Below are 27,451 nucleotides of genomic sequence, written 5' to 3'. Positions count from 1 at the left end.
AAATGGGGGTTAAACTCCACTTTTGGCTAGGATTCTATGAAACTACTGCCAGCCCTCAAGGAAATAATGGCTATTAGAAGGAACTTTGCAATTAGATAAGATCATTTAAGAAGTGCAATTAAAAGCAAAGTCTTTAAAATTCCAAAATAGCCTTATTGAAAGTTTCACTGCAAAAAGCTAATGAAAATTTAAGATATAAGCGGTACCTAAAAGAAAAGACTACACAAAGGTCCATTAAGTTAATGGCCTTACAGACACCCTATGTCTACCTTTGAAGGAGGACCCCTGTGTAGGCCCTTCACAAAGTTAACAAGACTTTGAGAGATTTTCTGGTAAACTGCTATGTTATTCCCTTGAACAACCAAGGAGAAATTAAAATTAAAAATTAATGGAGTTGTCTAATACTGCCAGAAATATTTATTATTTGTCCCGGCTGAAACCTGAAAGATATTTGAAAGGACTTAGTAACTTATGATGAGAATTTTGGCCAAATTGGAAGCTGATATTTGGAGCCTGGTAGGAACCTTTTTTAGGCTCCCCCTCCCCACTAAGCAAAAACAAAACTACATACCCAGAGGGAAAGACACAAATTAAGGATAATGTAATTGGATGGGTATGTCAGTCCTCTGATAAGCAACTTAACTCCCTGTTTATCTCAAAAAGCTTGTATTCTTTCTGAGAACTGCTATCTAGACCATCCCCAATTCCTAAGACTGAAGGGAAGAAAAGGGGAAAAGAAGCTTTTGGAGATGTAGACTGCTATGGAAGGACCCTTGCCCAAAAATCTTATGAAAACGTTAAAATGGAGGCAATGAGATCTTTCTTTGCATCTGTTTGTGTGTTTATGTCTGTGTCTATATATGTTTGTTATAAATGTGTGGTACTGGGACTGGCCCCGTGGCCGAGTGGTTAAGTTTGCGCGCTCCGCTGCAGGCGGCCCAGTGTTTCGTTAGTTCGAATCCTGGGTGCGGACATGGCACTGCTCATCAGACCACGCATCCCACATGCCACAACTAGAAGAACCCACAACGAAGAATACACAACTATGTACCGGGGGGCTTTGGGGAGAAAAAGGAAAAAATAAAATCTTAAAAAAAAATAAAATAAAATAAATGTGTGGTACTTTTCTACCTGTGGGTAGTATTATCAAGACTAGTTTACAAGAGAGCTCTATTTTATTGGTTTAAAAACAAATAAGCACTATATAAATTGAATATACTCTCAAAAATATAAGAGAAGCTAACCCAAATGAACTTCAGGATCACATGATCTAGGGAATATTCAGTATTAAAGCTAATTTGTTTGTTGGTTTTGTTAAAATAGGCATGTCTTTTGAGTTATTAGCATTAAATATAAAACTTTTGTTCTACCTAGGTTTACCAAAAGTCAAACAAATTCATGTTATCTTTGTTATAAAATGTGTCAGCAAAAAAAATTAATGGCTGACTTTGTCTAATGTCTCATGAAATTTTTATAGGTAATTTAAACATACTTATTAAGAACAAGGAAACTAAATTAATGTAAGTAAGATAAAAAGGTTTTTTAGGTAAACTTTTTACAATGACTTTGTGTTATGGCGTATGTACTTAAAAATAATTTCAAAACCTTTTGGTAACTTGAAACCTTAGAGTTTTGCTAAATTAAGCAAAATGATAATTTATGGAATGTCTAGATCATTTCCAAACAAGAGAAAATATTAGACATTAATTACTAAACATAGGTTTATCTACTTTTGGCTTCTTACTACAGAAAAACTAAATGATGTTTGGGTCTATTAGTAAACATGTCTTGTGCCACATTAAAGAATATATGCTATGAGAAAAATGTATGTTTTCAGTAAAGAAGGTATAAGGAATGGAAATTTTTGTTGTTGTTAAGAAGTTAAATTTGTCCTAAAGTGAAACTGGTTATAGGAAAGAGGAAATTCTGATTGTAAAAAAGAAAGTTATAGAAAGTTTTTGTAAGAGGAAGCCTAAGAAAAGAGTTTTGTGCAAGGTCAACATGGCTTAGATTGAAATAATTTTAATTACGTAAATGAGTTTTAATATCAAAAGTAAGCTGGTGAAAATTAGAATTTGGTTTTCTCCCTATCAAAAAGACAAGGTTTCTTGGGCTTTTAGTCTCCTATTGATAAAGAGATTATGAAAATTTTTTCTTTACCTTTGAGTAGTCTACCTAAAAAGCAGAGACTTTGTTTTATCAAAATAATTTCTTATGTTTAAAAAGCTGTGGCCTATTAAGAAAGCTAAGTTTGTTTTTTTTTTTTTTTAACTATTTAACTCTCTTTGCTCCTAACATCTTCAATTGTAACTTTGGTTGAATGTATAACTAAGCATTGTTTTACAGTGACCTATGATGCTATTTGACCAAGTGTTTTAAAGCCTTTTGATATTTTTGACAAACTTCCCCAAATTCAAATTCTAAATAAAGTCCTTTTTTTTTTTAACCTGAAAGTAACTTTGAGAATTTACAGAGGGTCCCTGGGACTTCTCAAAGAATTTGTTGTCTCTTCCTATAAAAATGGAGAGATTAAACTAATTAGGCTTATTTGATATGTTAAATTACATGGGAAGCATTGTCAAATAAGTGATAGTAAACCTTAAGTTATAGTGCCTGGATGAATGTTATTAATATAACCATTCTAAAAGAATTATATAAAATTGCTAAAATTCTAATATGTCCTGGTATGAGGTTATCAGTCATAATTCTAGTCACTATCTTAAAATATTATATACCACAAAAATAACCACATTTCCTTGTCAGTTGCATAGTAATCAAATCTTTAACCATGCTATTTTAAGTCTTTCATCATTTATAGGCAGTTATTGTTTTATTCTGAAGCTTTTGTAAATGTTTCATCTTCAGAGAGATTCATGGAAAGGACTCTGACATACTGTAGAATACAGGTTTCTGATAAGCTTTCAGATCATAAAACTGAACTGGGTAAGAAACAACAGAACTCTAATGGAGAGACTAATGGCTTCCTAAAAGAAACAAAAGATTAAGAACAAATGTTAATTACATGGGACTACATGAACTGAGGAGGACACTCTAATGTTTTGTTTTTCCAGATTTAAAGAAATCTTGTCTCTTAAGCTATCAACAATTTGGTAAGATACACCTTTGTTAACAAAAATGAAAAATTCGTATTTTCTCCCTACCTGAGCCCTCTAGAATTCAGAAACTCTCAGTAAGTATTCTTATTTTCACTTAATCAGGCCAATTTTTTAATATAAACAGACTAGTTTTACTGTGATTATGATTATCTTTGGTAAAAAAAATTGAGGGTAATTGTAGCAACAAAAATTATGTTTGCATCTTTGTAGATATCGGATTCTAGTCCTATTAATTGTCTTTGAGCTTTTGTTATATACTGTAGACTGGACTCCCTTGGCCTAAGGCATTGCCCTTGGTCTCACTGACCGCAGTACCCTCTTTGGAAAACATAAACTCACTCCACATGAGACAGTCACCAGCAGATCAATGTCTACTGGTACACAACCTTCTGCTGATCCCTTGTTGTCTTATGCTGGCATGACCAGCTCCTGTTAGTTTCTGATGTCTCATACTCAAGCCTGTCATCAACAGATTAAAGAAGCTTTCCTGGATTCCAATATAAAGCATCATGTTGGTCACAGTCTAGAGCCTGGTGACTGGATATTCTGGGAGCATCATCAGAGAAAGACAATGGAGAGGGCCTTATCAAGTGCTCCTAACCACTGACACTGCTGCAGAACTAAAAGGCATTTAACCTTGAAGATACAGCTTACAGCTAAATAAAACTTCCCTGTCATTTGGTCCTGTACAAGCCCTGGAGGCCTCCAAAACAAACTGACAAGGGAGAGAAGCAATCAACACCTGAGGCAGACAGCTTTCCCCAGATGGCCAGACCAGGCCTGTATACCTTTCACTTGTGGTTGCTTCTTATCTTATTTTCTGTGTCTCTTTCTTAGAAAGACAATACTCTCATCTGCATCTCCCAATCTATTACAAAAGGGGGAAATCTTTCTAACTGTTGGGTTTGTCATGAGACCCCTCCTTCTGTACGTGAATCTAGAGAATGCTTAATTACCACTTAATTACCAGTCTCTCTGCCATTCCTCTTGTGCTAAGATTCTAAAACTTCTTGCCTAATCAATTGAACCCACTGGCTTAAAATGTAGCATTAGTAACCATTGTAAATACCTCTTGCTGAATTTAGCTAAACACCTCTGGCAAGGTAGAGAGAGAACTAGACAGAATTTGAGCGCAAGTCAAATGGTTAAATGCACTGCCAACAGACATCCCATAGTTCTTTGATTTCTTTAGCTGGCTACCCTCAGGAATTACCTCCTGGGTCAGATCAATTCACCAATTTGGATTTAGCATTTTGTTTATTATTATAGGTATTCTCACTGTTGTACAACTTTGTCTCTCCTGCATAGTTTGACGTTGTAAAACCACCATTTGGATAGTGATTCCTCAGCACTTTCAAATGATTGCTACGGCTTATGAGCCTTCAACTGGGAAATTTCAAGGAACTACAGATAATGTTTGCCCTTAAAGGAACTTAATGGTAAGGCTTTGCTCTGGCACTCTGGATGCTCAAATGTGGCCTAAGGCTCCTAAGGAAACGACTTTCCCTCCTACATGGAACGTGATATACCAGGAATGAGCATTCTTCAGTATATGGGATCAATGATACTTTGATGGCTGACTAGCAATGCTTTCCAATAGTTGATCAGTAATGCTTTCAAATGGTTGATCAGTGATGCTTTCAAAGAAAGATCTCAATCAAAAGGGGGAAATGTCAAAATTGATTTAAATGGAGCAATTTTAAAATGGAGTTGGAGCTGTCTTTCCAGAGAAACTGCCTTGCTGTCTTGAACCTTGGACTGGGCCAAACCAGCAATTATTTTATGAGCAATTGTTTGAGAAATCAGCAGGAGAAGGAACATCCAATCAGCGTTTAGCAAAGACTAGCTCTCCGCCTCCAACTCCAATTAAAATTCTTTCTAATACAATCTCCCTTCTTTGCCTCTGAAAGCCCCTGACTTTTACTCTCCAGCGAGACACTATTAAGGTTTCTGCCTGAATTTGTGCTCCCCATATTGCAATTCTTTGATCCCAAATAAATGCTTTGGCTCTTAAACTGGCTTCTGTTTTTGCAAGTTGACAGAAAAACTTTCAAAATTTCACATTAATAAACAGAAAAAAAAAGCTTGGGGAAGAAGTGTTACTCCCTTTCAGAGTGTGTAAATCCTGTAAGATAAAAGTTGTTATATACAATTTGATCCACTCTGGAGTACAGTTAAACAGATGTGATGGGTGGCACGTTGTCGTGATCTTTTCCATTTGTTAAATTATTAGAGATGAGTGATGGTCACTACGGAATTTCCAGACAGAACCTGTGTTTGAATTCCCTGTGTTTATCAAGAGCTTCCAAACAACAACCGTTCTAAATCTGTCTCCATCAGACCAATGTGAGACTCCACAGTTATGATAAAGGGGAAGGCCAGAAACCTTACAGAGTAAGTCCCTCAGTATTGTGTGTGATGTGGAGTGCAATCAACATCTCAGATGTCAGTGAAGTGAAACTGTGTCAACAAATTTACAGCATTTTGGACTTTCTAAGCAACCCTCCCCCAACCCCAAGGGCAGGGAGTGGGGTGGGGAATGCTTCTGGCTCCACAATTACTTGCTTTTAGAGAAAGAATTTATTATTAAGCACTGGCACAAAAACTTTGCACATGATGTTTCCTGAGAAAAATTACAATCACAGATAAATAACTTTTAATTACTTGTTCTAAATTTGAATGAAGAGTGATACTGTAGCTCTACAGTATCAGATGTAGATTATCTACAGCTACTGTAGATAATCCAAAAATAATCGTTTGAACTTTAGGTAACAATATAGGTGTTTGCTTAATCTGTGTGTATTCAGCACATTTATATTTCTAATTATGTATGGTTTAAGGTATATAGACACTTCTCTGCCACCCCAAGAAAACACAAATTTATAACTTGGGGAGGTAATGTAGGAACTAACATAGAAATGACTGGCAGTTAAATACTCCAATAGCTTAAGAAAATAATTTATGCACCAAATTTCTAAATAAATAAGTTTTAAATCCTCAACAGAAAAAAGTGAACATAACATGGCTCATTTTCAGCATCAATCATCCCATAGGAACATATTTTCAAAAACCTCAGAATAAAGATTCTTTAAAGTTATGTATTTCAGAGTCCATTTTCATTTACAAGGGTCCATCTTGTTCCTTACAAAACAGGTATTACCTAAGTGCCAAATATTTATAATAATGAGAGTCGCCACACCTGCACAACTTCAGGATGTTACAGTGAGGTTTGGGCAAAATAAAAACTTAGGGTCAAAGCAGAATTTTTTTCCATAAATATTTGACACTGAAAGGTATTTCATATAAGCATTAAAGTAAGTTTAGAGTGTATATTTTTCATTCATGGAATATGCTGGAGATAACTTCTACAACACAGAATGTCCAAAAGCTTGATTTTAATTCATTATTTTATCGCTAAGATAAAAAAAATGAGACTAGGAAGACTAGGATATAAATTTAGGTTAGTAGCTTTATATGGTCCAATATGATTAGAGGTTTTAAAAATTCTTGAAGTTAGAGGTATTTAAAAAATTGAAGCTGCTAATAAGGATTATAATTTAAGTAATAAACTCAAATGTGTGCTTTGGACTATAAGGAAAAAACACTTAAGCGTGGCTTTAGAACAAACAGTGTGGAAAATAAAAGTCAGAGTCCCAGGACCATTTTTAATTGCTTTACTTTAGTGACTGCTACAACTTCCCTCTGACACAAACTGTACCTTGACTATGTTCTTCTGAATGCTTTTCCATATTTGTTTTCCTTTAAGCTTACTATGAAATATAAATACTATTTTTAAATACAACAGAAGTTCTGCTTGAGGCAGAAAACTAAAGAATAAGGGGAAAATGTGGAAGGAAATAATATTCCATCCAGGAACTAGCCTAGAGCATGATTCTATAATCTATCCTGTGATAATCATCTGCTTCACTGCCTAAAAGGGGATCCACGTGTCCCAAATCAGGGACACACAAACATCCTTGCTGAGTCCTCAGGGAAAAAAACGTTAAGCCATAAGTGAGGAGCATTTCTCCATTTCTCTGATGTACTACAAACGTTTAGGCATTTCATTCAGGAATACTTCACATAGAAAGCTGGAGGGAAATTAAATTTCAAAACGAGTAATAGTTTCCTGATGATCCTTCAGTTTTTTACCTCTCAAAATACATTTAAATTGAGGTGGGATTCACAAATAGTCCAGGACACAGATAAATTATTCCTGCTTTTATCAACTAAAATAGAAAAATGCTGCTATTTTTGGATTTGAGATAGTTACTAAAAACTGGAATAGTTAAATATGCCGAAATACTGTAACAGAAATCAGAAGCAATATTAGTAAATATCAAAATATCTGAATTTAAGTATCATTTTGTACTATGGTACAAAAGAATTGGAGCTGGAAGAACTTGGAGAAAGCTTAAAGGAAAAGGTTTAATGTAGACAAGAAGATTTGGGTTCTAATCTCAAATTTGTTATTCATACTTACTGATTCCATGACCTTGACCAAATTAAATTCTGATGCCCTTGATTTTAGTGCCTATGACATAGAAATGATGTTAATAGCTACAGTGCTATTTTGAAGCTTACATGAGATAACATTTATAAAACACTTCGCACACAGTGGATGATCCTAAGTAATAGTTTTTCAACCACTTAACATAATTCTTTGGGGATAAATTTCTCACATTTGGATTTGTTGCAAAATTCCAAGTGTTTAGAGCAGCACACAGGAAAATCTATTTATCCACTCTCAAGTTGTTCTAGACATAAAAACCAAACACATACTCACTTTGCCATATCCAAATTGGGGAGAAGTGGTAATTTGGCTATTTATTAGGGCGTCTATGTCCACAAAACAGCTTTCCAACATAAATTCAAATTTGACATGCCATTGGCTTGCCAAAAAAAATCAGTTACTTGGCTATCTCTCAAAAGACTTTATTGAATATAGATGTGAAATTTGACACCAAAAAAAGTGAAAATATACAACTAAGCAAAAATTATCTGAGTATACATTTAAATTCATTAAGGATTAATACTAAAGACAGCGTATTTTCCTTACGAGCCAAAATAATTCAGTAAATAATAAAAGCAATCTTTTGAGGTTATAAATATGTTTGATGAAAAAATAAATTGAGAATATAATCTCAGCATGTACACAAACACACAAAAAAGCTGGCCTTTCTCATAAGTATCTTGGCATAATAGAATTAGAGAAGAAGCTGGTCTTCAGAGGTCCTCAGTCCGTGGTCCCTTTCAGGCAAGTGTCCTTTCTAACATATCCCCGACTGGTGTTCATCCAGCCTCTACTAACATACAGTCAATGACAGGAAGTCAGTGTTTTTCAAATAACCCATTCCATTGTTTCACAGCTCTGACAGGAAGCTCTTCCTTAAAACTGAAACCACCAAGAAGTCCCAAACGACAACAAGAAAACACACGCACACACAAAGCAACTTTTGTCCTAACATTGAATTATATATAATGAGTTAACTGAAAAGCCCAGGTCTTTTCATATGAACTGCTGTCAAAACTGATATCCTCTGTTCTTCACGTATGTACTGATTTCTTCTTAAACTAAAGGCATGGCTTTGTGTCACTTAGATCTGTTATTCCAAGATAGATTATTACAGTTTGTTTATTTGCAAAAAAAACAGAGTTCCATTAAAAAGTCATGAAACCTTAAGCTAAGCAAATAGAAAAGTAGTGTCAAGTTCAAACGAGGTGATTGCCCCAGTGTACCCACACTAGTGATGCCACATTAGAAATCCGGTTTGGAGCATCACTTTTCAGTAAGGCACAATGGCAAATTAGGAGACTTCCAGAGAATGACCATTCCTGCTCTTAGAGAGAGATTGAGAGATGACAGAATATGAGACTCAACTGAGGGACAAAGTCTATTTAGTGTGGTTGGTAGACCCAGGGGAGAGGTTAAGATACATAATTCATTCACTCATAAACCTCTGCTGAAGACCTTCTGGGTACTGGGAAAGTATCAGCACCTTCTAGGCACTGTGCAAGTCACAGATTAGTAATCTTTAAATATGTGAAGGGCTATGATGGCTAAGAAATTAAAAATAAAATGATACTTCAAACAACCCACAGAATGGGAGAAAATATTTTCAAATCATATATCTGATAAGAGACTTATAACCAGAAAATATAGAGAACTCTCAAAACTCAATAAGAAATAACCCAATTAAAAATGGGCAAAGATGTGGGCTGGCCCTTGGCCGAGTGGTTAACTTCACATGCTCCACTTCAATGGCCCAGGGTTTTGCTGGTTTGGATCCTGGGCACGGACCTAGCACTGCTCATCAAGCCATGCTGAGGTGGCATCCCACATAGCAGAGCTAGCAGGACCTACAACTAGAATATACAATATGTCCTCGGGTGCTTTGGGGAGAAGGAAGAAACAAAAAAAAAAAAGAAGATTGGCAATAGATGTTAGCTCAGGTGCCAATCTTTAAGAGGAAAAAAAAATGGGCAAAGGATTTGAAGAAACAATGCTCAGAAGATTACAAATGGCCAAAAAGCGTATGGAAAGATAGTCAACATCATTAGTCATTAGGGAAATGCAATTCAAAGCCATAACCACTTCATACCCATTAGGATTGCTAGAATCAAAAAGATGGACAATAACAAGAATTGGCAAGAATGTGGAGAAATTAGAACCCTTATACCATGATGGTGGGAATAAAAATGGTATGGCTTCTTTGAAAAAGTTTGGCAGTTCTTAAAAAACATAAACATAGTTACCATATCACCCAGGAATTTGACTCCTAGGTTATATACCTAGGAGAGAAATGAAAACATACATCTACACAAAGTCTTGTACACAAATGTTTGTAGCAATATTATTCATCCATAGCCCAAAGTGGGAACAACCCAGATGTCTATTAACTGATGAATGGATATATAAAATGTGGTATATCCATACAATGGAATATTGTTAAGCCATAAAAAGGAATAAAATACTGATACATGCTACAACATGGATGAACCTTGAAAACATGCTAAGTGAAAGAAGCCAGACACGAAAGACCATGTATTATATGATTCCATTTTTATGAAACGTCCAGAATAAGCAAATCTGTATACACAGAAAGTAGATTAGTAGTTGCCTAAGTCTAGGGTTGGGAGATGGAAATGGGGATTGACTGCTAATGGGTACACGATTTCTTTAGCAGGCAATGAAAATACTCTAAAATTAGATTGTGCTAATGGTGTACAACTCTTTGGAGACACAAAAACCACTGAATTGTACACTTTAAATCTGTGAATTGTATGGTGTGTGGATTATATATCAATAAAGCTGTTTAAAAAAAATGACACCCTATCATTTCAGAAGGGAGACCTAAACATTACTTCTTAGAATGAGAAAGTTAATTGAGGGGCACAATAAAGTATGACAGTCCATTATTTAGATGCAGCTAATAACCAGAGTAAGCTGTCTCATTGTTGAAGACTACAGGTTCAGGGAAAAGCTGAATAAGCTTCTAACCTAGCTACCATAGATGGAATGCCTATAATTGAGACAAATCATTTGGATCTGTTGAAATCTAGCTTCTAATGTGACCCTAAAATACTACCAGTCTATGTAATTAAGAATGTATGAAGAATAAGAACCTGAACATTTTAATTGAATACCTATTCTTCAATAACACTATAACAATAGTTTAAAATAAAAAATAAGAGCCAGAGTTGCATCACCCTACAAATTTTAAAGTTTATTTCAAATATATGTATTTATCAGGAGCAGCCAACAAACCTTTAATACCGCTTTCTTAATCTTTGCTAATCTCTCTGTCTTGCACTGAACAGTAAGCTGCCTTTGGTCTTTCTATTAAATTTATCTGAGTGTATATGCTCTGACCACTGGGAATTGTATACGTCCTATGTACTCATAATGGAGTTTCAAAAATAATAAAAGTTCACAACTAGATTCTGAAAAATCTTTGCAGTCAAGGTCAAGTAATTGATCCTTGTGGAAAACCATGTTGCAGGAATAATGCAGTACGCCAGCAGTCTGTAGGTATGATGATGGTATAAATGAATCAGTCTTCTTTTTACCATAGTCGTTACTTGTCAAGGGCCAGGTTTCCTGTAGACTTGGTTTAATTTAAATCAGGTTTTACTCGGTCAATGTTGCTTTCAATTTTTTTTATGTTTTTATTTTATTTTATTTTATTTGAGGAAGATTTGCCCTGAGCTAACATCCATGGCCATCTTCCTCTACTTTATATGTAGGACGCCTACCACAGCGTGGCTTGATATGCCATGCTAGGTCCATGCCCAGGATCCAAACTGGTAGACCCCAGGCCCTGAAGCAGAGCGTTCGAACTTCACCACACCACTGGGCCAGCCCCTCAATTTTTTGTTTTAAATTAGAGATGGGACAAAATAGTTAAAGCCACACTTTTCCAACAATAGAAACCATCATGATTGTCTTTTTATCAGCAATTCCTAATATCATGGTTGATTAAAACATAAAATATATAAGAAGGAAGCTTTATAAATATCGCTCTAGTGTATAGAAGAATGATGTGATGAAAAAGCAGAAAAGCGTTATTACTTTCCATTCAACAGATAGGTACTGAGTGATGGCTATGTGTAAGGCCCAATGCCTGATCCTGGAGGATCACACTTTTTGTCCTCCAGGAATTTATACCACATATTTTTTTAAAAAGGAAATTACTAGAGTACATTGAAGATACATTAGCATAAGTTTCGCAAAAATAGGAAATCAATAAAAATATTTTGTTTTGATTTTATGGAAAACCAATAGGTAAATCAATAGAAATTCAGAAACAGGTCACTTTTAGAGGGTGGTGTGAGCACAGCCTTGAGGCAAAGAACATTAACTGTAATTTCAATCACTAGAAGGTATATGTAAGACAGCTTTAAAATATATTGAATTAGACAATGCAAAATTTATCAACATTTTTATAATATGCATTGATTCAACAAATAAAAATATGGAATGCGTAGAGCCTGATTTTTTGGAAAGCTATTCTGAGGCTATGTTGAATCAATGCATATTATAAAAATGTTGATAAATTTTGGATTGTCTAATTCAATATATTTTAACATTCCATATTTTTATCTTCCCTGTTCTACAAGGAGAACCCTGGTTCTCGACTACATCAATATACTCACTTACTCCATCCAACAATACACAAATATAATTCAGAATGTCTACATTGATCCCACTAAGGAGAGTTCAAGATTTCCTTGCAGTTCTGTATTTTTCCCATAGAGAATATATAGTGTACGAAGCCCCAAATTTACCTGAATTAACCTTTTCTTCTGTGTAGTTATGTCATCATCAGGTTCGTTTGATTGATTTCAATTTTCTGATTTGCTTTTCTTACTCCTTTTAACTTTAAATTTGAAGATGTAAAACATTATATTGTTCAAAAATCAAAACTGTATAAACATTCCTATAATGTGCGCTGTTCTGGAATGCAGTTGTTACTTGGACACAGTTTGATCCTTTCAGATCTTGCTTTAATGATTTATCAGGTGGGTCTGAACTCAACGTCAGTCTAGAGTTAACGATTCCTCACTTTTGAGTCTGGAAGCTTTCTCAGTCTGTTTGGTGGGAACAGCCCTGTATATGCACTCCAGGTACCACTCCCTCCAATCCTTCCTGATGGTTCCTTTCCCAGACTGGACTCGTTTCCTCACCTGCATACGCAGAGCTGCTGCATACTTGAGGGACACAGCATGCCTCTCAAGGTTCCTCCCCCTGGGCAGCTCTCTCCTCTCTGGTACTCTGTGCTAGGAACTCTGTCTTGGCTCCCCAGACTCTGTCTCCTCAACTCAGGGACTCCGCTGGGCTCCACCTGGGCTGCCCTTCCCTGCACTGTGAATTCTGGAAATTCTCCCCAGGAGTGAGCAGAGGCAATCACAGGGTTTGCCATCATCGTTTGCCCTCTCAGAGATCATTGTCCTTTGTTGCCAAATGTCCATATCTTGAAAACTGTTGTGTCATTTTGTCTTTTTTTTTGGTTGTTTCAGTAGAAGGGTAAATCCAGTTCCTATTATTCCATCTTGGCCAGGAGCAGATGTATTAGGAGAAATCTCACCCCATCTTGATCCTTTCCACCTGTCTTCCAAAATAATCATGTTTAATATATGTTTTATCTTTCCAGGGTTATATAAAAAAACCAGATATACGTATATTTTCTTCTTCCCTTGTCTATCTTGCATAAAATGTAGCATAATCTACATATTCTCTTTAGTAACATTCTCCTTTCTCTCATCAATATATCCTGGAAATCACTCCATAGCAGTCCAGAGAGACCTTTGGCTTTATTTCCAATGGCTACAAAATACTCTGTTTCATAGATGCACCATGGTTTACTCAGCTAGACTTCTAGGGTTGGGCGTTTGATCCCATTTTGCTATTACAAATAATGCCACAACGAGTAACCTTGAGTATGTGTTGTTTCTATTTTGGAGAGTGCATTTTCAGGTTAAACTCCTGGACCTAGGATTGCTGGGTCCAAGAGTAACTGCATGTGGCATGGTCTGACTTTGGGTTCTTCAGAAGCAGATCTTGTGACCAGTAAATGATTGCAAATGTCTATTGGAGAAATGCAGGGGGTACTGGTGACACAGGAAGAAAATGCAGCCAAGAAATGGTGTCTGTTGAGCCTGCTGCCCTAGTGGAGACAGGTCCCTAATCCTAAAGGGAAACATTGGGAAATGGTGCAAAGAACAGGCCTCAAAATTATCCCATCTAAGGAACTACATCAATGTTAAATGAGTCATTGGGTGAGATCGTCTCCCGGAGAATGCTAATTCCCAGGCTTTTCCAGCCTGCTGTGCTGGTGAGCAGAGGAAACGTGCACGGTTCGGGGGGGGGGAAATCCCAGAGCAGACTGAAAGACCAGGGAGGAAGTGAGGGGCATGGAGACAGCCCAATAAGGCGATTTGCTTAGACTTTGCCAAATCTCTCTCCACAGGGTGGGGTCACCTTGCACTCAGACCAGCAATGTGAGGACCTGTTTCACCTCAGCTTGACCAACAGAACTTGTCAAGATTTTGAATTTTTGCCAGTCTGTGGGGTGAAAGACGGTATCTTGGTTTAAGAGCTGTTTTAATTTGCATTCTTGTTATGAGTGAACTTGAACATCTTCACATAGGTCTAAAAGCCATTTCCATAACTGTTTACATGGACTGTCTGTTCATATCTTTTATCAATGTTTCTCCTGAGTTTTTGGTCTTTTCTTTGATTTTTCAGAATCCTTTGATTTTTCAGAATCCTAATATTTTAGGGAGCCTTTTCCTTTATTTCTGACATGTTGCAAGTATTTTTTTCCATATGTGATTTCTCTTTTGATTTTGCTTGTGGTTCTGTCATGCAGATTTAAAAAATTTTTTATGTTGTTACAAGTTTATCTTTTATTTTATCTGGATTTTGAGTCCTGGAAAGGCAGTTTATAAGTGAATTTACCCACGTTTTATTTTAGTATTTGGCTTTGTTTTCTTTCTTGATTTTCCTTTTTTTCCTACAATTAGATCTCTGACTCATTTGAAGTTTATTCTGGTGTATGGTCTGAGGTGTGAATCCTGTTTTATATTTACCAAATGATTATCCAGTTGTCACAACACCACTTATTAAAAGTCTTTCTTTTCCAATAAAAAAAAATGAACTATCAAACCTCTAAAAGACATGGAGGAACCTTAAATACATACTGCTAAGTGAAACAAACCAATTTGAAAAGGCTACATACTGTATGATTCCAAATATATGATATTCTGGAAAACGCAAAACTATGGATGACAAAAACATCAGTGGTTGCCAGGAGCTTGCAGTGAGGGAGGGAGGTGGGGGTTAACAGGTGGAGCACAGAAGATTTTTAGGGCAGAGAAACTATTATTCGATATGATTCTGTAATGGTGGACACATATACATTTATCAAAACCCACAGAATATACAATACAAAGAGTGAATCCTAATGTGAACTATGGACTTAAGTCAGTAATCTATCAATATTGGTTCATCAGTTGTAACAAATGCACCACACTAAGGCAAGATGTTAAAAACAGGGGAAATTGCGAGGAGAAAGGGTATATGGGAACTCTCTGTACTTTTTGCTCAAATTTTCTATAAACTTTAAACTACTCAAAAAATAAAGTTAAATTAAAACAGCGTGGTACTGGCACAAAGACAGACATACAGAACAGTGGAATAGAATAGACAGTCCAGAAGTAAACCTTCATGCATGTGGTCAAACGATTTTCAACAAGGGTGCCAAGACCATTCAATGGGGAAAGGACAGTCTTTTCAACAAATAGCATTGGGAAAACTATATGTTCACATGCAAAAGAGAATGCCTTACACTATATACAAAAATTAACTCAAGATGGATCAAAGACCTAAATGTAAAACCTAAACTATAAAACTCCTAAAAGAAAATGTAGAGGAAAACCTTCATGATGTTGGATTTTGCAATGATTTCTTGAATATGACACCAAAAGCACAAGCAACAAATAATAAACTGGACTGCTTCAAAATTTAAAACTTCCGTGCATCACAGTACAATCAACAGAGTGAAAAGGCAACCCACTGAATGGGAGAAAATATTTGCAAGTCATAGATATGATAAGAGGTTAATATACAGAATATATAAAGAACACCTACCATTCAACAACAAAAACCCAAACAACCTAATTAAATGACTTGAATAGACATTTCTCCAGAGAAAATATACAAATGGCCAATATGCACATGAAAAGATGCTCAACATCTCTCATCTTTAGGGAAATGCAAATCAAAACCACAATGAGATACTGTCCAATGCCCATTAGAATGGCTACTCTAAAAACAAACAAACAAAAAACAGAAAGTAATGAGTATCGGCAATGAGATAGAGAAATCGGAACCTTTATTCACTGTTGGTAGGAATGTAAAATGGTGCAGCCACTGTGGAAAACAGTATGGTGGGTACTTAAAAAAATAAACATAGAATTATCATATGATCCAGCAATTCTACTTTTAGGTACATACTCCAAAAATTGAAATCAGGGTCTCAAAGAGATATTTTTTCACCCATTTTCATTGTAGCATTATTCACAATAGCCGAAGGGTGGAAGCAACCCAAGTGTCCATAGATGGAAGAATGGATAAGCAAAATGTGGCATAGGCATACCTCATTTTATTGCGCTTTACAGATAACGCGTTTTTTACAAGACCCTCACCAGCAAAAAGATTATGACTTGCTAAAGGCTCAGATGATGATTAGCATATTTTAGCAGTAAAGTATTTTTTTTAAGATTTAATTTTTTTCCTTCTTCTCCCCAAAGCCCCCCAGTACATAGTTGTATATTCTTCGTTGTGGGTCCTTCTAGTTGTGGCATGTGGGACGCTGCCTCAGCATGGTTTGATGAGTAGTGCCATGTCCTCGCCCAGGATTTGAACCAACGAAACACTGGACTGCCTGCAGCGGAGCGCACAAACTTAAACACTCGGCCATGGGGCCAGCCCTAGCAGTAAAGTATTTTTAATTAAGGTATGTACATTGTTTTCTTAGACATAATGCTATGGCACACTTAATAGTTTACAAGTATAGTGTAAACATAACTTTTACATGCACTGGGAAACCAAAAAATTCGTGTGAGTTGCTTTATTGTGATATTATGTTTACTGTGGTGATCTGGAACTCAACCCACAATATCTCTGAGGTATGCCTACATACAATAAAATTTTATTCAGGAAGGAAATTCTGAAACATGCTACAGCATGGATGAACCTTGAGGACACTCTGCTAAGCGAAACATGTCAGTCACAAAGAGACAAACACTATATGATTCCACTTACATGAGGTACCTAAAGTAGTCAAATTCATAGAGACAAAAAGTAGAACGGGGGTTCCCAGGGGCTGGGCGGGGATGGGTGGATGAGGGATTGTTGCTTAACAGGTATAGAGTTTCAGTTTTGCAAAATGAAAAGAGTTCTGGACAATGGTTGCACAACAATGTGAAGGTACTTAACACTACTGAACTATATACCTAAAAAATGTTTAGGATGGTAAATTTTATGTTATGTGTATTTTAACCACTATTAAAAATAAAACAAAATGAAGAAAGTCTACTAATTTTTTTAAAAAGTCTATCTTTTCCCACTGATTTGAGAATCCACTTTCATTATACTTTATTTCCACGTGTTCCTGGGTCTATTTCTGGATTTTTTTTCCTCCAGTGGCCAAATGGTGTGTTAATTAGCACCACATTATTTCATTACTGTGACTCTAGAGTTGAATATTGGATAAAACAAATTCCCCATGACTCTTCTCCTTTCAGGTTTTCCCAAATATTCTTGCATATTTATTTTCTCTATGAACATGGGAATCAAATCAAGCTCAAAGTAAAACTGGGCACTTTTACTGGTTGCATTAAATTTAATTGGACGATAAATGACATCTTTATGATGTTGAGTCGTCCTATCTAAGAACAGGTTGTGACTATTCATTTGTTCAAGTCTACTTTTGGACCTTCCAGGAAAGGCTAAACATTTTCCTTATATAATTTTGTACATAGACACTTAATTTTGCTCACAAGTATTTTATTTTCTTGTTCTTGTCGCTGCTGTAAAACAGGATTTTCTCTTCCATTTTATCTTCTGACCAGTTAATGCTTGATTTTTGTAAGTTAATTTTGTATCCTGGTACCTTACTGAATTCTTTTATTGTGTTAGTTTTGTCATTGATTCTTTTGGATTTTCCAAGTGTCATCTGCAAAGAGATAGTTTCACTTCCTTTTGTACAATTCTTATGCCTCTAATTATCTTACTTTGTATGATTTCATTGGCTAACCTCTCCAATATAAAGTTAAACAAAGGTGAAGATGGTCTCATCCTTGCCTTGTTTGGTGGTTAGTAGAAATCCTTCTCATATTTCAGCATTAAGTAAGATGCCAACTTTATTTCTGCAGTCTAAATATTTTAGCTAATACTAAAGAATTGTTCACCAATTCCTATTTTATTAAGCGTTTTTTTTTTAAAGTCAGGAATGGGTGCTGAATTTTGTTAAAGGCCCTATCAGCACCTATAAAGAAAATCATAATAAAGGTCTTGACCATGATCCCATAAATTCTGTGAAGGCAGAGACCTTGGCTGTATTTTTCAACACTCTATCTACAGAATATTAACACATAAAGTTTAGTATTATTTTTTATAAATGCATAAATGAACAATTTTAAGTTCCTAATTCTTCTATACAACATAGTTATATTGTTTTCTAGTGTTTTAATACACACTGTCAGAGTATTCATACTTGCTCTAGTAAGTGAGCCTGAGAAAGAAAGAAAAACTAGCACCAGGAGGCTACAGGCTTCATGTGTACAATTGAAGCTTTAAAATGTTTGATAAAAATTCCATTTTTGTGCTAAGTAAACTTGTTTCTTTCCTCTCTCTGGAAGTCAAGACTAGCAAAAAAGAACTAATCTAAGCCTATTTTAAATAATCTATACCAGTTTCAACACTCATTATGCTCTCGTTGTAAAAATGTTCAAGTGAAAAGCTTAGGGCATCTAAGAACAGGTTGAAAGTGTAATTCAGTGTGGAGGAGGGGACACCATAAGCCAATAAAAGGAAAGCCTTTTTAACAAAGGATCTTACTCTCTTAATAACATCTCTTAATCTATAGCAAATTACGCAGAAAGAACTTGACTATAGTTTTCGGTCTTTTAGAAAAGGATAGTTTCATATGAAGTTAAAAGCTGATTCATTTTTGCAAGGGTTTTACTAGCTGTCAATTATACTCTTTATGAGTCGTCCATTGAGTTGATGTAGAGTTAAACACAGACTGGCAAATATTATTTGGTTACAATTAAGGCTCTCAATATGATATTGTAAAAGTAGGATATACTACCAAAATATATATTCTTGATCCCCTGTTTAATTTATATCTCTAAAGTCCAGATATTCACTTTATTTAAAAACCTTACTGTATGCTTTCTAAAAGTCAACTCAAGAGCTGAATAAAGCAGTTGGGCATAAATAATCAAAAACACTTTTAAATAGCATATTCTGCAATATTCTGGTGCTAAAGAAATTCTTGATAGAATACTGAAAAAAGTTAACAGGTAAGGTATCAATTTTTGGGATCATTTTGTCTGAGCACACAGAATATTGTAGTGGCCGGGACTTTGAAGATCACCTACTCATAAGTTCCACCCTCTCACAGAATAGAGAAAAAAATTGAATTCAAGGAGGTTAAGTGATTTTCCAAGTCACATGTCTAGTTATTGGTAGAGTCAGAACTAGTTTTGGGTTTGGGTTTCAAGTATGAACTCCACTTTTTCTGTTTCTCTCTACAAACCACAGCTAACACAGAGAATATGGAACACATCCTGTAAAGAATTACAAGTATATTTGTAGGTAGCTGGCACTGGATTTCAATTTATATTTTGCTTAAAGACCCAGAGGTAAAGTTCCCTTAAGTCATTTAAAAAGAGCCTGCAGGTGATTAGTAAAGTATTTTTCCATCCTTCATGATTTTAAGTAGTACAATACAAAGTTAAAAGTAATTAATAATGCTTTATATTTGCCTATAAGGAGATTTGAAAATGCTCTCTCAGACATGAGGTAGGTTTTTAAACTGATTCCACAATTATCTCCAAAAGGAATTCAGGTATCAAGAGTCTCCAAATATCAATTATCTAAAAATTACTGCCTTAAAAGTGAATTTTTGTATCTGTTCCACTCCCACTCCCTCCCTCCCCAGCCCTCGAATCTGGAAGCATTTTACATGGCTAGCATCAAAAAAATTATTTCCTAGGGAAGTTTAAAGTCTGGATAACTAATAATTTATAGTTCCTTTCCATAATTTTTTTTGTTTTAAAACATAATTCATCCCTAACACTCTCAAAATTCTCAATATTTGCAGTATCTATTTCCAGCATAATCTCTTTTATATAGGTAAAAGGAACTTTCCTTTCTTATTAGCCAGAACAAGGGTGTAGTTTGCATTCTGTTCCACTGGGACAGTCTGTTCCTCCACATCAGCATCTTGGCTTCCAATCCTTTTTAAGTTATCTTCTATTTGAAACAAGCACTTCTCTTGAGCTATTTTAAAATCTCAATGAGAAAAAAAACTGGCCACCACACGCAAAAAAACCCCTGATTATTGCCTCTTCTTGATATCTCTCACACCCACATGCCTATAACAGATGGCTGCTATATGTCATTCTCAGATGATATGGACCAAAAGCAATGTCACTTGATTGTCTAGAAAGAAAAAAAAAAAAGAATTACAGGATTAGAAAATCAGAAAGACAACTATTAAACAAGATAATTGAGTCATATATTCTATATACTGAGTAACTAATATAGTGTTCTTTTATCCTTTGAGTTTTTAAAGAAACTTTAAAAAGTGAAAATTATTTATTGGAATTTAAAATGCAGAAGTAACTTTATCTTAATCCTTATAATCAGTGGAAAAACTATGAACTAGACACAGTTGATTGGACTCTGCCAGTCACCAGTACTGTGAAGCTGCTACATGTTAAATACTACAATATAATGCCTACAATGTTTTTTTTTGTGTTTCCTCCAATGTAACATTTCCTTTTTTCTCTCCCATCTAAAAAATTTTGGAAAAATAGTAGAACAAAGACAATGAAGAAGAATATTTTAAAACTACACAATACTAATGAAACCAAGAATGAACGAGTTAAAATTTTCCCTGGGTTAGAAGAGAAAAAAAATTGAGATAAGCTTTGCTAACTGCAGCTGTGCATGCACATACTCAGGCAAATGATGAGTAATTTGTTTTTCCCCAGGAAGCCAAGGTCCAGGTGGTCAAGGAAAAGGAAATTCAGTCTCACAAGGTCAAATGCAGGCTAAAGTGACACCAGAGACTTAAGATAAACCTTTGAGAAGGTGCCATCTTTCCCTTTGTTTTCAACAAGGCCACATGCTTCCCCTCCCATATCTAAAATCCCAGCACATGCTCCTCCTCCCCTCTAAAACTCTAGATAAAAGCCCCTACCTTTTTCCCTTCAAGGGGGTGGATCTGAGTTATTTACTCCCATATCCTCGTCTGGCTGCCTTTCTATAATAAATCTCTTGCCTTGCTACAAGCCTGATGTTTCAGTGATTAGCTTTGCTGTGTGTCAAGTAAATGAACCTGTATTTCTGTTCTGTTTCACTACCAACCCAAGTACAACCACTGTTAAACCTTGAACTGTATATATAAATATAGATATAGTTGGATATTGATATATTTTCAAATATGTTTATGTATAAATGATTATTTGTTTTTATAAAAACAGATCATGCTATTCATTTTATAATATTTTTTCCACTTAGTATATTTATTTCATTTAACACACTTGTTCTTGTCAATTGATGTATTACTTAAATGTTGTTTCTAGTGACCATACAATATTCTTTATACAGATTTGATCATTTATTTCATGTTGGACATCCCATGTTGGACATTAACTTTATTTTCAACTTTGAGCTCGTAAAAACACTGGGATGAACAACTTGGAAGCTAAATACTTAAATATAATTTCAATTACTTCCTTAGGATATATACCTTAAGTGAAATTGCAGATTCAAAGACCTTGCACAATATTAAGGCCTTTACTACCTTGTTCCCTAAAAATGTAGCATGCCGGGGTCCAGCCCCAGCAGAGTCCAGGGTCTCCCGAAGGGATGGACGGAGTCGGCGAGAGAGAGACGCAGTGAGACAAGGAGTGAGGTTTCCAAGTCTGATTTATTCGAAGTATTCAAGCACTTATATAGGGTCCAGGTCATGCGTTTATGATTTCATGGAATTGTCTCAGTACATAATTTTGGCAAACAAAATGGGCACATAAGCATATCTTGTTATAATATTAGCACAGTATGTCTGTGAGAAGTAAGCAACCTTTATTAAATATAGATATTGACCTTTTTTATATGTCTATTAAGCGTCTAGATGTTTAAGACTGATTGCAAAACGGGGTGTAACGTCTAGATTTAGTTCCTCATGGGTCGAATGGCCCTAAGCCTCTAGCTTTACTCCTGTAATCATGAAAGTAGAAGTATTGTAAAGTGCAAGGGGATTGAAAGCCACACAGGCACAGTGCTTGGGGTTTCTCTTTTATCATTAACTATTGTATAGGGTTCCCAATCCTCATCATAATCCCAATTCCTCTGTGTCAATATATTATGATATCAATATATTATGATATCAGGGTTATGGGTTGTTTTAGGAGAGTGTACCTTTTACATATCTTTGTTTCTGGTTGGGTGCCACCATTTATCTCTTGTCCTAACAGGCCTAGGATAATATCTACCTCCTAGAAGGACCTGAGGAGGGAATGTTCTCCTTAGAGGCTGATTATTAGAAGGCTTCCTCCTTGAAGGCCGTCCAAGCTCCTTTCCCGCCTTTCCAGGAGGGGGTCAGAAAGTTCTTTCCCTTCAGGCTGTTGTTCCCCTGAACCCTCCCTAGAAGGCCAGGTTACACCAGCTTCTTTCCCCTGCATGGAGAGATTTTCCCCAAGATATCCCATGTACAGATAAAGAACAGCGAGAGCAATACTGCTAAGATTAGTAGCATGAGTAGGATCAGGAACGGCCGACCGCCACCTTCTGAGGCTCCGCCGTGTGTTCCCTCATCTCTCTCCCAGACCATTGCCCTCGGGTAGAGGCTTAGCTGACTGGTGGGCAGCTCCCGGCAGTAGCAATGTAAATTTATCAGCTAAGTGTGAGACTGTTATTTGTCCCAAGATACTTGTCAATGTGATTGTCTATTATCTCAATTTGGTGGACTGAAATAAGTAAGTAAATAATTGTAATTTTAATTTTTATCTCTGTAATTAGTAGGGTTGATTATTTGTGTGCATTGACTATTTGTGTTTTTATTCTGAAAGTTACCTTGTATTTCTGTACATGTCAAAAATGTATTAATTTCACCCTTAATCCTGAGTGATAATTTAGCTAGTGATAAAATTCTATGTTAACACTTATTTACTCTTAAAACTTTAAATTCCAATGTCTTCTGTCATATGTTATTATTGATGAAAGATCTGCAGTATTTTTTTTTTTTCTGGTAAATAATCTGCCTATTCTCTTTGAAAGCTCTTAATATTCTCCCTCTCCTTGATGTATTTTGTAAGTTTTTGCCATGAGCTCATGTTTACTACAAATTATCTTCTTCAGGGGTCCTGAGAGGCATTTCTTTGGAATGACTTTATGATTGCCTCTATCTCAGCCCAATGTGATTATGAAGTACTTGGCCACATTTTCTGTTGGCTTCTTAGCTCAGGGCTTCCCCAGAGTAGAGGGAGAGTTCAGTCCCAAATGCGTGCACTGCACAGTCTAGGAGATCAAATGCCCATAATTTGTCTTGTTTACATCCACTGCCTGGGTGGAAGCTTCCTCCTGTAGCCAGCAGACAAAATTTTTGCCAACTGAACCACCCTTTCCTGGATATTGGATTTATGCAGGGAGCCTAATTCCTGTTCATACTCACTTGGTTCTGTAAGGCATTAAAACCCCAGCACATAAAGGGTTTACTTTATACAATATTTTTATCTATTACTGTCATGTTAGAATACAAAGACAAGGCAACTTCAACATCAACTCATTCTGATGGCATATTCTAAGCTACACATTTTTCAGAAACAAACATGTAACATGTACAAAATTCTATAAGTCCTCATCATAGTATATAATTAAAGCAGTATATTAGTGTGATTTATTACAACAATAACACTTCATTGCAACGGGAGAAAGGAGGCTTTTTCCAGTAAATGGTGCTGGGTCAATTGGATAGCCATATGGAAGGAAGGGAGCTTGACCCTACCTCACACAATTCATAAAAATCAATTCCAGAAGGACTGAAAAAATAAATGTGAAAGATAAAACAAAGTGTTTATAAGAAAATGTAGGAGAATATCTTAGGTACCTTAGTATAGGCAAACAATTCTTTTTTTAAAAAATATATATAATTTATTTATTTACTTATTTATTTTTTTGTGGAAGGTTAGCCCTGAGCTAACATCTGCTGCCAATCCTCCTCTTTTTTCTGAGAAAGACTGGCCCTGAGCTAACATCCGTGCCCATCTTCCTCTACTTTATATGTGGGATGCTGCCACAGCATGGCTTCACAAGCAGTGTGTAGGTTGCACCTGGGTTCTGAACCAGTGAGCACTGAGCCACTGAAGCAGAATGTGCAAACTTAACCACTGTGCCACTGGGCCAGTCCTGGCAAATAATTCTTAAACAGGCCACAGAAAATGTTAACTATTAAAGGAATAACTTATAAATTAGACTCTGTTAAAATTAAGAGCTTCCATTTATCAAAAGAAATCATTAAGAGAATAAGAATGCAACCCAGCAAGTGGAAAAATATATTTGCAATAAATATATATGACGAACTTAAATACAGAATTTAGACAAACTACCACAAATGAGGATTTAAAAGATAGGAAATCCAAAAGAAATATGGGCAAAAGACTTGAATAGACCATTAACAAAAATATCCAAATGGCCAATAATATATGAGAAGGTGCTGCACTTTCTTAGTCATCAGAGAATTGCAAACCAGCACTACAGTGTGACACTATCACATGGCCATCAGAAAGGATAAAATGAAATTGACAGACCAAGTGTTGGTGAGCATGTCGAAAAACCAAAACACTCTTACACTGTTGAAGGAGTGTAAATTGGTACAATCACATTGGAAAACTGTTCGTGTCTACTGAAGCTAAGTATATGCATAGCCTATGAACTCATTAATTCCCCTTCTAGATATATACCCACCAGAAAATAGTGATGGTGCTAACATCTTAGAAGTCTGAAACAAGTAAAATATTTTAGGCAATTTTCCCATAAAATGGTTAAAATGCAAAATTTTGCACTTAATAAGTTTGAATCATCCAAGAAAATTTTACTCATACGCTAGATATCCTTCCTTTTATCATGATGCTGGGTAGATAAGGTATTTACAGGAATTAAGAGATGTTTACTGCATTGAACTAGGTAAAACAGGGGAATCCTGAATTAGGATAATGAGGAATTTGAGCCAGAAGTTATTTCTTTGGAAAGCTGTTAAAGAAAAAAGTAAAACAGAACAAAACGAAAAAGTCACCAAATAGGGGCCAGCCCAGTGGTGCAGACCGTAAGTTCAGACGTTCCACTTCTCGGCAATCTAGGGTTTGCCAGTTAGGATCCTGGGTGGGGACATGGCACCGCTTGGCAAAAAGCCATGCTGTGGTAGGCGTCCCACATATAAAGTAGAGGAAGATGGGCATGGATGTTAGCTCAGGGCCTGTCTTCCTCAGCAAAAACAGGAGGATTGGCAGTAGTTAGCTCAGGGCTAATCTTCCTCAAAAAAAAAAAAAAAAAAAAAGTCACCAAATAAAGGAAGCTTCACCTTCAGGGCCATGTAAGAGTTAAGGTAGACTCACACTATTAATATTCAGTAGAAGCAGGAAAGACAGAATATGAACATATTTTTCACCTCAAGCTCTGTGGTTAACTTCTAAACATCAACAAAGCAGGATGTTCATGAAATCTAAGATCCCTGTTTTATTCTTACCCCTCCCAGGGAACATCCTGCCCCAGTCATCCCATGTAACTAATTACTTATAGCTACAAGGGATACACCAAGCTAGCAGTTCATTTGTAGGGAATCCTCATGCTAGTTTTGTTACGAAAACCAAAGCAGCCACACAGAAAAATGGGCAAAAGACATTAAAAACAAGGAATACAAATGAAAAATAAAGGTTTAAACCACGTTCAAATTCACTATTAATCCAAGAAATGCAAATAAATCCCCTTCCACCAACCTACTCCACGAACAAAAATTCAGTGGTAGTCACAGTCTGATTAGGTGCTCTGGTTTCTCTGGACACATTCCTACATTCCGCAACTACTGTTGTTTATGTCTATAAACAGTCCTTGAGTGAGCCTCCTCAAGTCCCCTGCATGCCAGATTGTGTAGCAGCATCGCCTCTGGTCTCACTTGATTGCTTGCCTAGAGTCTTCTCACATATCATCTTACCAGGAAGCAATAAACAACATGCAGGGGGGGACCACTGGCAGGGAAAAACAAAGGAGAGAGCAGAAGAGGAGGGAAAGGAAGCAGCAGGAAGCAAGAAAGACAGGCAGAAAAGATACTCATTGTTGGGTATGGCAAATGCCCACAACAACCTCAGATGCCCCCATTACCAGCGGCCATAAGTCTTGACTGATATCATGTCCTTTAACTTTGCGTATTCACTGACAGAGTACTTCTACCTTCAAGGTGACACCTGGGATCAGATGACCTTAGCAACCTTCTGCTGCAGAGTTACATACAATTCAGAAACATGAAAATGTTTATAGCTACTTTGATTATAAATCCTTACATACATATGTATATATGTATATGTATATGTGTATGTATATGTGCATGTGTGTGCACGCATGGGAACTACTAATGCATTGATGATTGGTGCAATCTAAAACTGCAAAACAGCAATTCAGAAATGAGAATGTCTGGAAACCAAATAAGCCAAATATCCAAGGAATGCATAAAAAGCTTCAAATCAACACTGTTGTGTAACGGATTTTTTTAAGCTGCACACATTTAACACAGACTTGTAATGTCGCAGGAACACAACAGCGGCCCCATCTCTTTCTGAAGAGTTCATCCATAGCCTGTTTTCAATCTATTTGCAGGACATCTATTCTGCTAAAATACATTTTTAAAAGTGAGGGATCTGCTTAAGTTTGTCTTACGGTGAATGCATCTTAATCAGTACTTATCACTGACAAATCTTACTCCTCCTTCAAGGGCAAGTTCAATTAGCACCTCAATCATGCATTTGCTCTACAAATACTGGTTGTGTGCCTACAATATGTGAGGCTCTGGGAATGCACAGCTGAATAAGACAAATCTCTCCCCTCAAGGAGCCCACAGAATACCACAGGAGACAGAAAGCTGAAATGCTAGAGGATATCTGCATCCCTGGGGTATGGAAGAGGCACTAGACTCTGAAGCATGACGCTCCATCCCCCAGAAGATAAAGTGTGAAGCCTTAGCTTTCCTTGTGAAGGCTAACAAAGAATTCACCAAAGTGGGGAGAGCCCTCCAGGTGGAAGGAAAGGTAGAGGGAGAGTCACAGAAGGGTGAGCATCAGCAGCCTGCTGTGGGAAGGTGGGAGGAATGGCAAAAGGCTGCTGGAGTCTTCCCCAGAAGTGTGAGTTGTATGTAAGGGGTGATGTGTGCACTGCACAAATGATAGCAGTATGGCAGATGGCTTGAAGCAAAGGGAGACTGAAAGCAAAAGATGAGTTAGAGCCCAGGGAGGAAGGGGGGCTGCCCTGAGGCTGCAGCCATGGGTAC

At 36.4% G+C, this 27,451-nt stretch overlaps 2 long non-coding RNA genes across 3 annotated transcripts in view; one reads left to right on the top strand and one right to left on the bottom strand.

Moving 5' to 3' along the window:
• Window positions 1–14,793, top strand: part of LOC103559432 (uncharacterized) — a 102,852-nt gene extending 88,059 nt beyond the window's left edge. The window contains exons 8-10 of one of the 2 annotated variants that reach the window (XR_011542636.1): window positions 3,072–3,894; window positions 4,425–4,555; window positions 14,087–14,793. This is a non-coding gene — a long non-coding RNA (uncharacterized lncRNA). Of the gene's footprint in view, window positions 1–3,071; window positions 3,895–4,424; window positions 5,132–14,086 lie in introns of those variants that run through there. The other variant, XR_011542635.1, reaches the window with a different exon arrangement.
• A 1,204-nt stretch (window positions 14,794–15,997) lies between these two features.
• Window positions 15,998–27,451, bottom strand: part of LOC103559431 (uncharacterized) — a 46,854-nt gene continuing 35,400 nt past the window's right edge. Inside the window, exon 5 of the long non-coding RNA XR_011542633.1 lies at window positions 15,998–20,352. This is a non-coding gene — a long non-coding RNA (uncharacterized lncRNA). The remainder of the gene's footprint in view (window positions 20,353–27,451) is intronic.

Source organism: Equus przewalskii, chromosome 7 (assembly GCF_037783145.1).
Source record: "Equus przewalskii isolate Varuska chromosome 7, EquPr2, whole genome shotgun sequence".
Classification (NCBI taxonomy): domain Eukaryota; kingdom Metazoa; phylum Chordata; class Mammalia; order Perissodactyla; family Equidae; genus Equus; species Equus przewalskii.
This window is presented reverse-complemented; position numbering and strand designations above follow the sequence as displayed.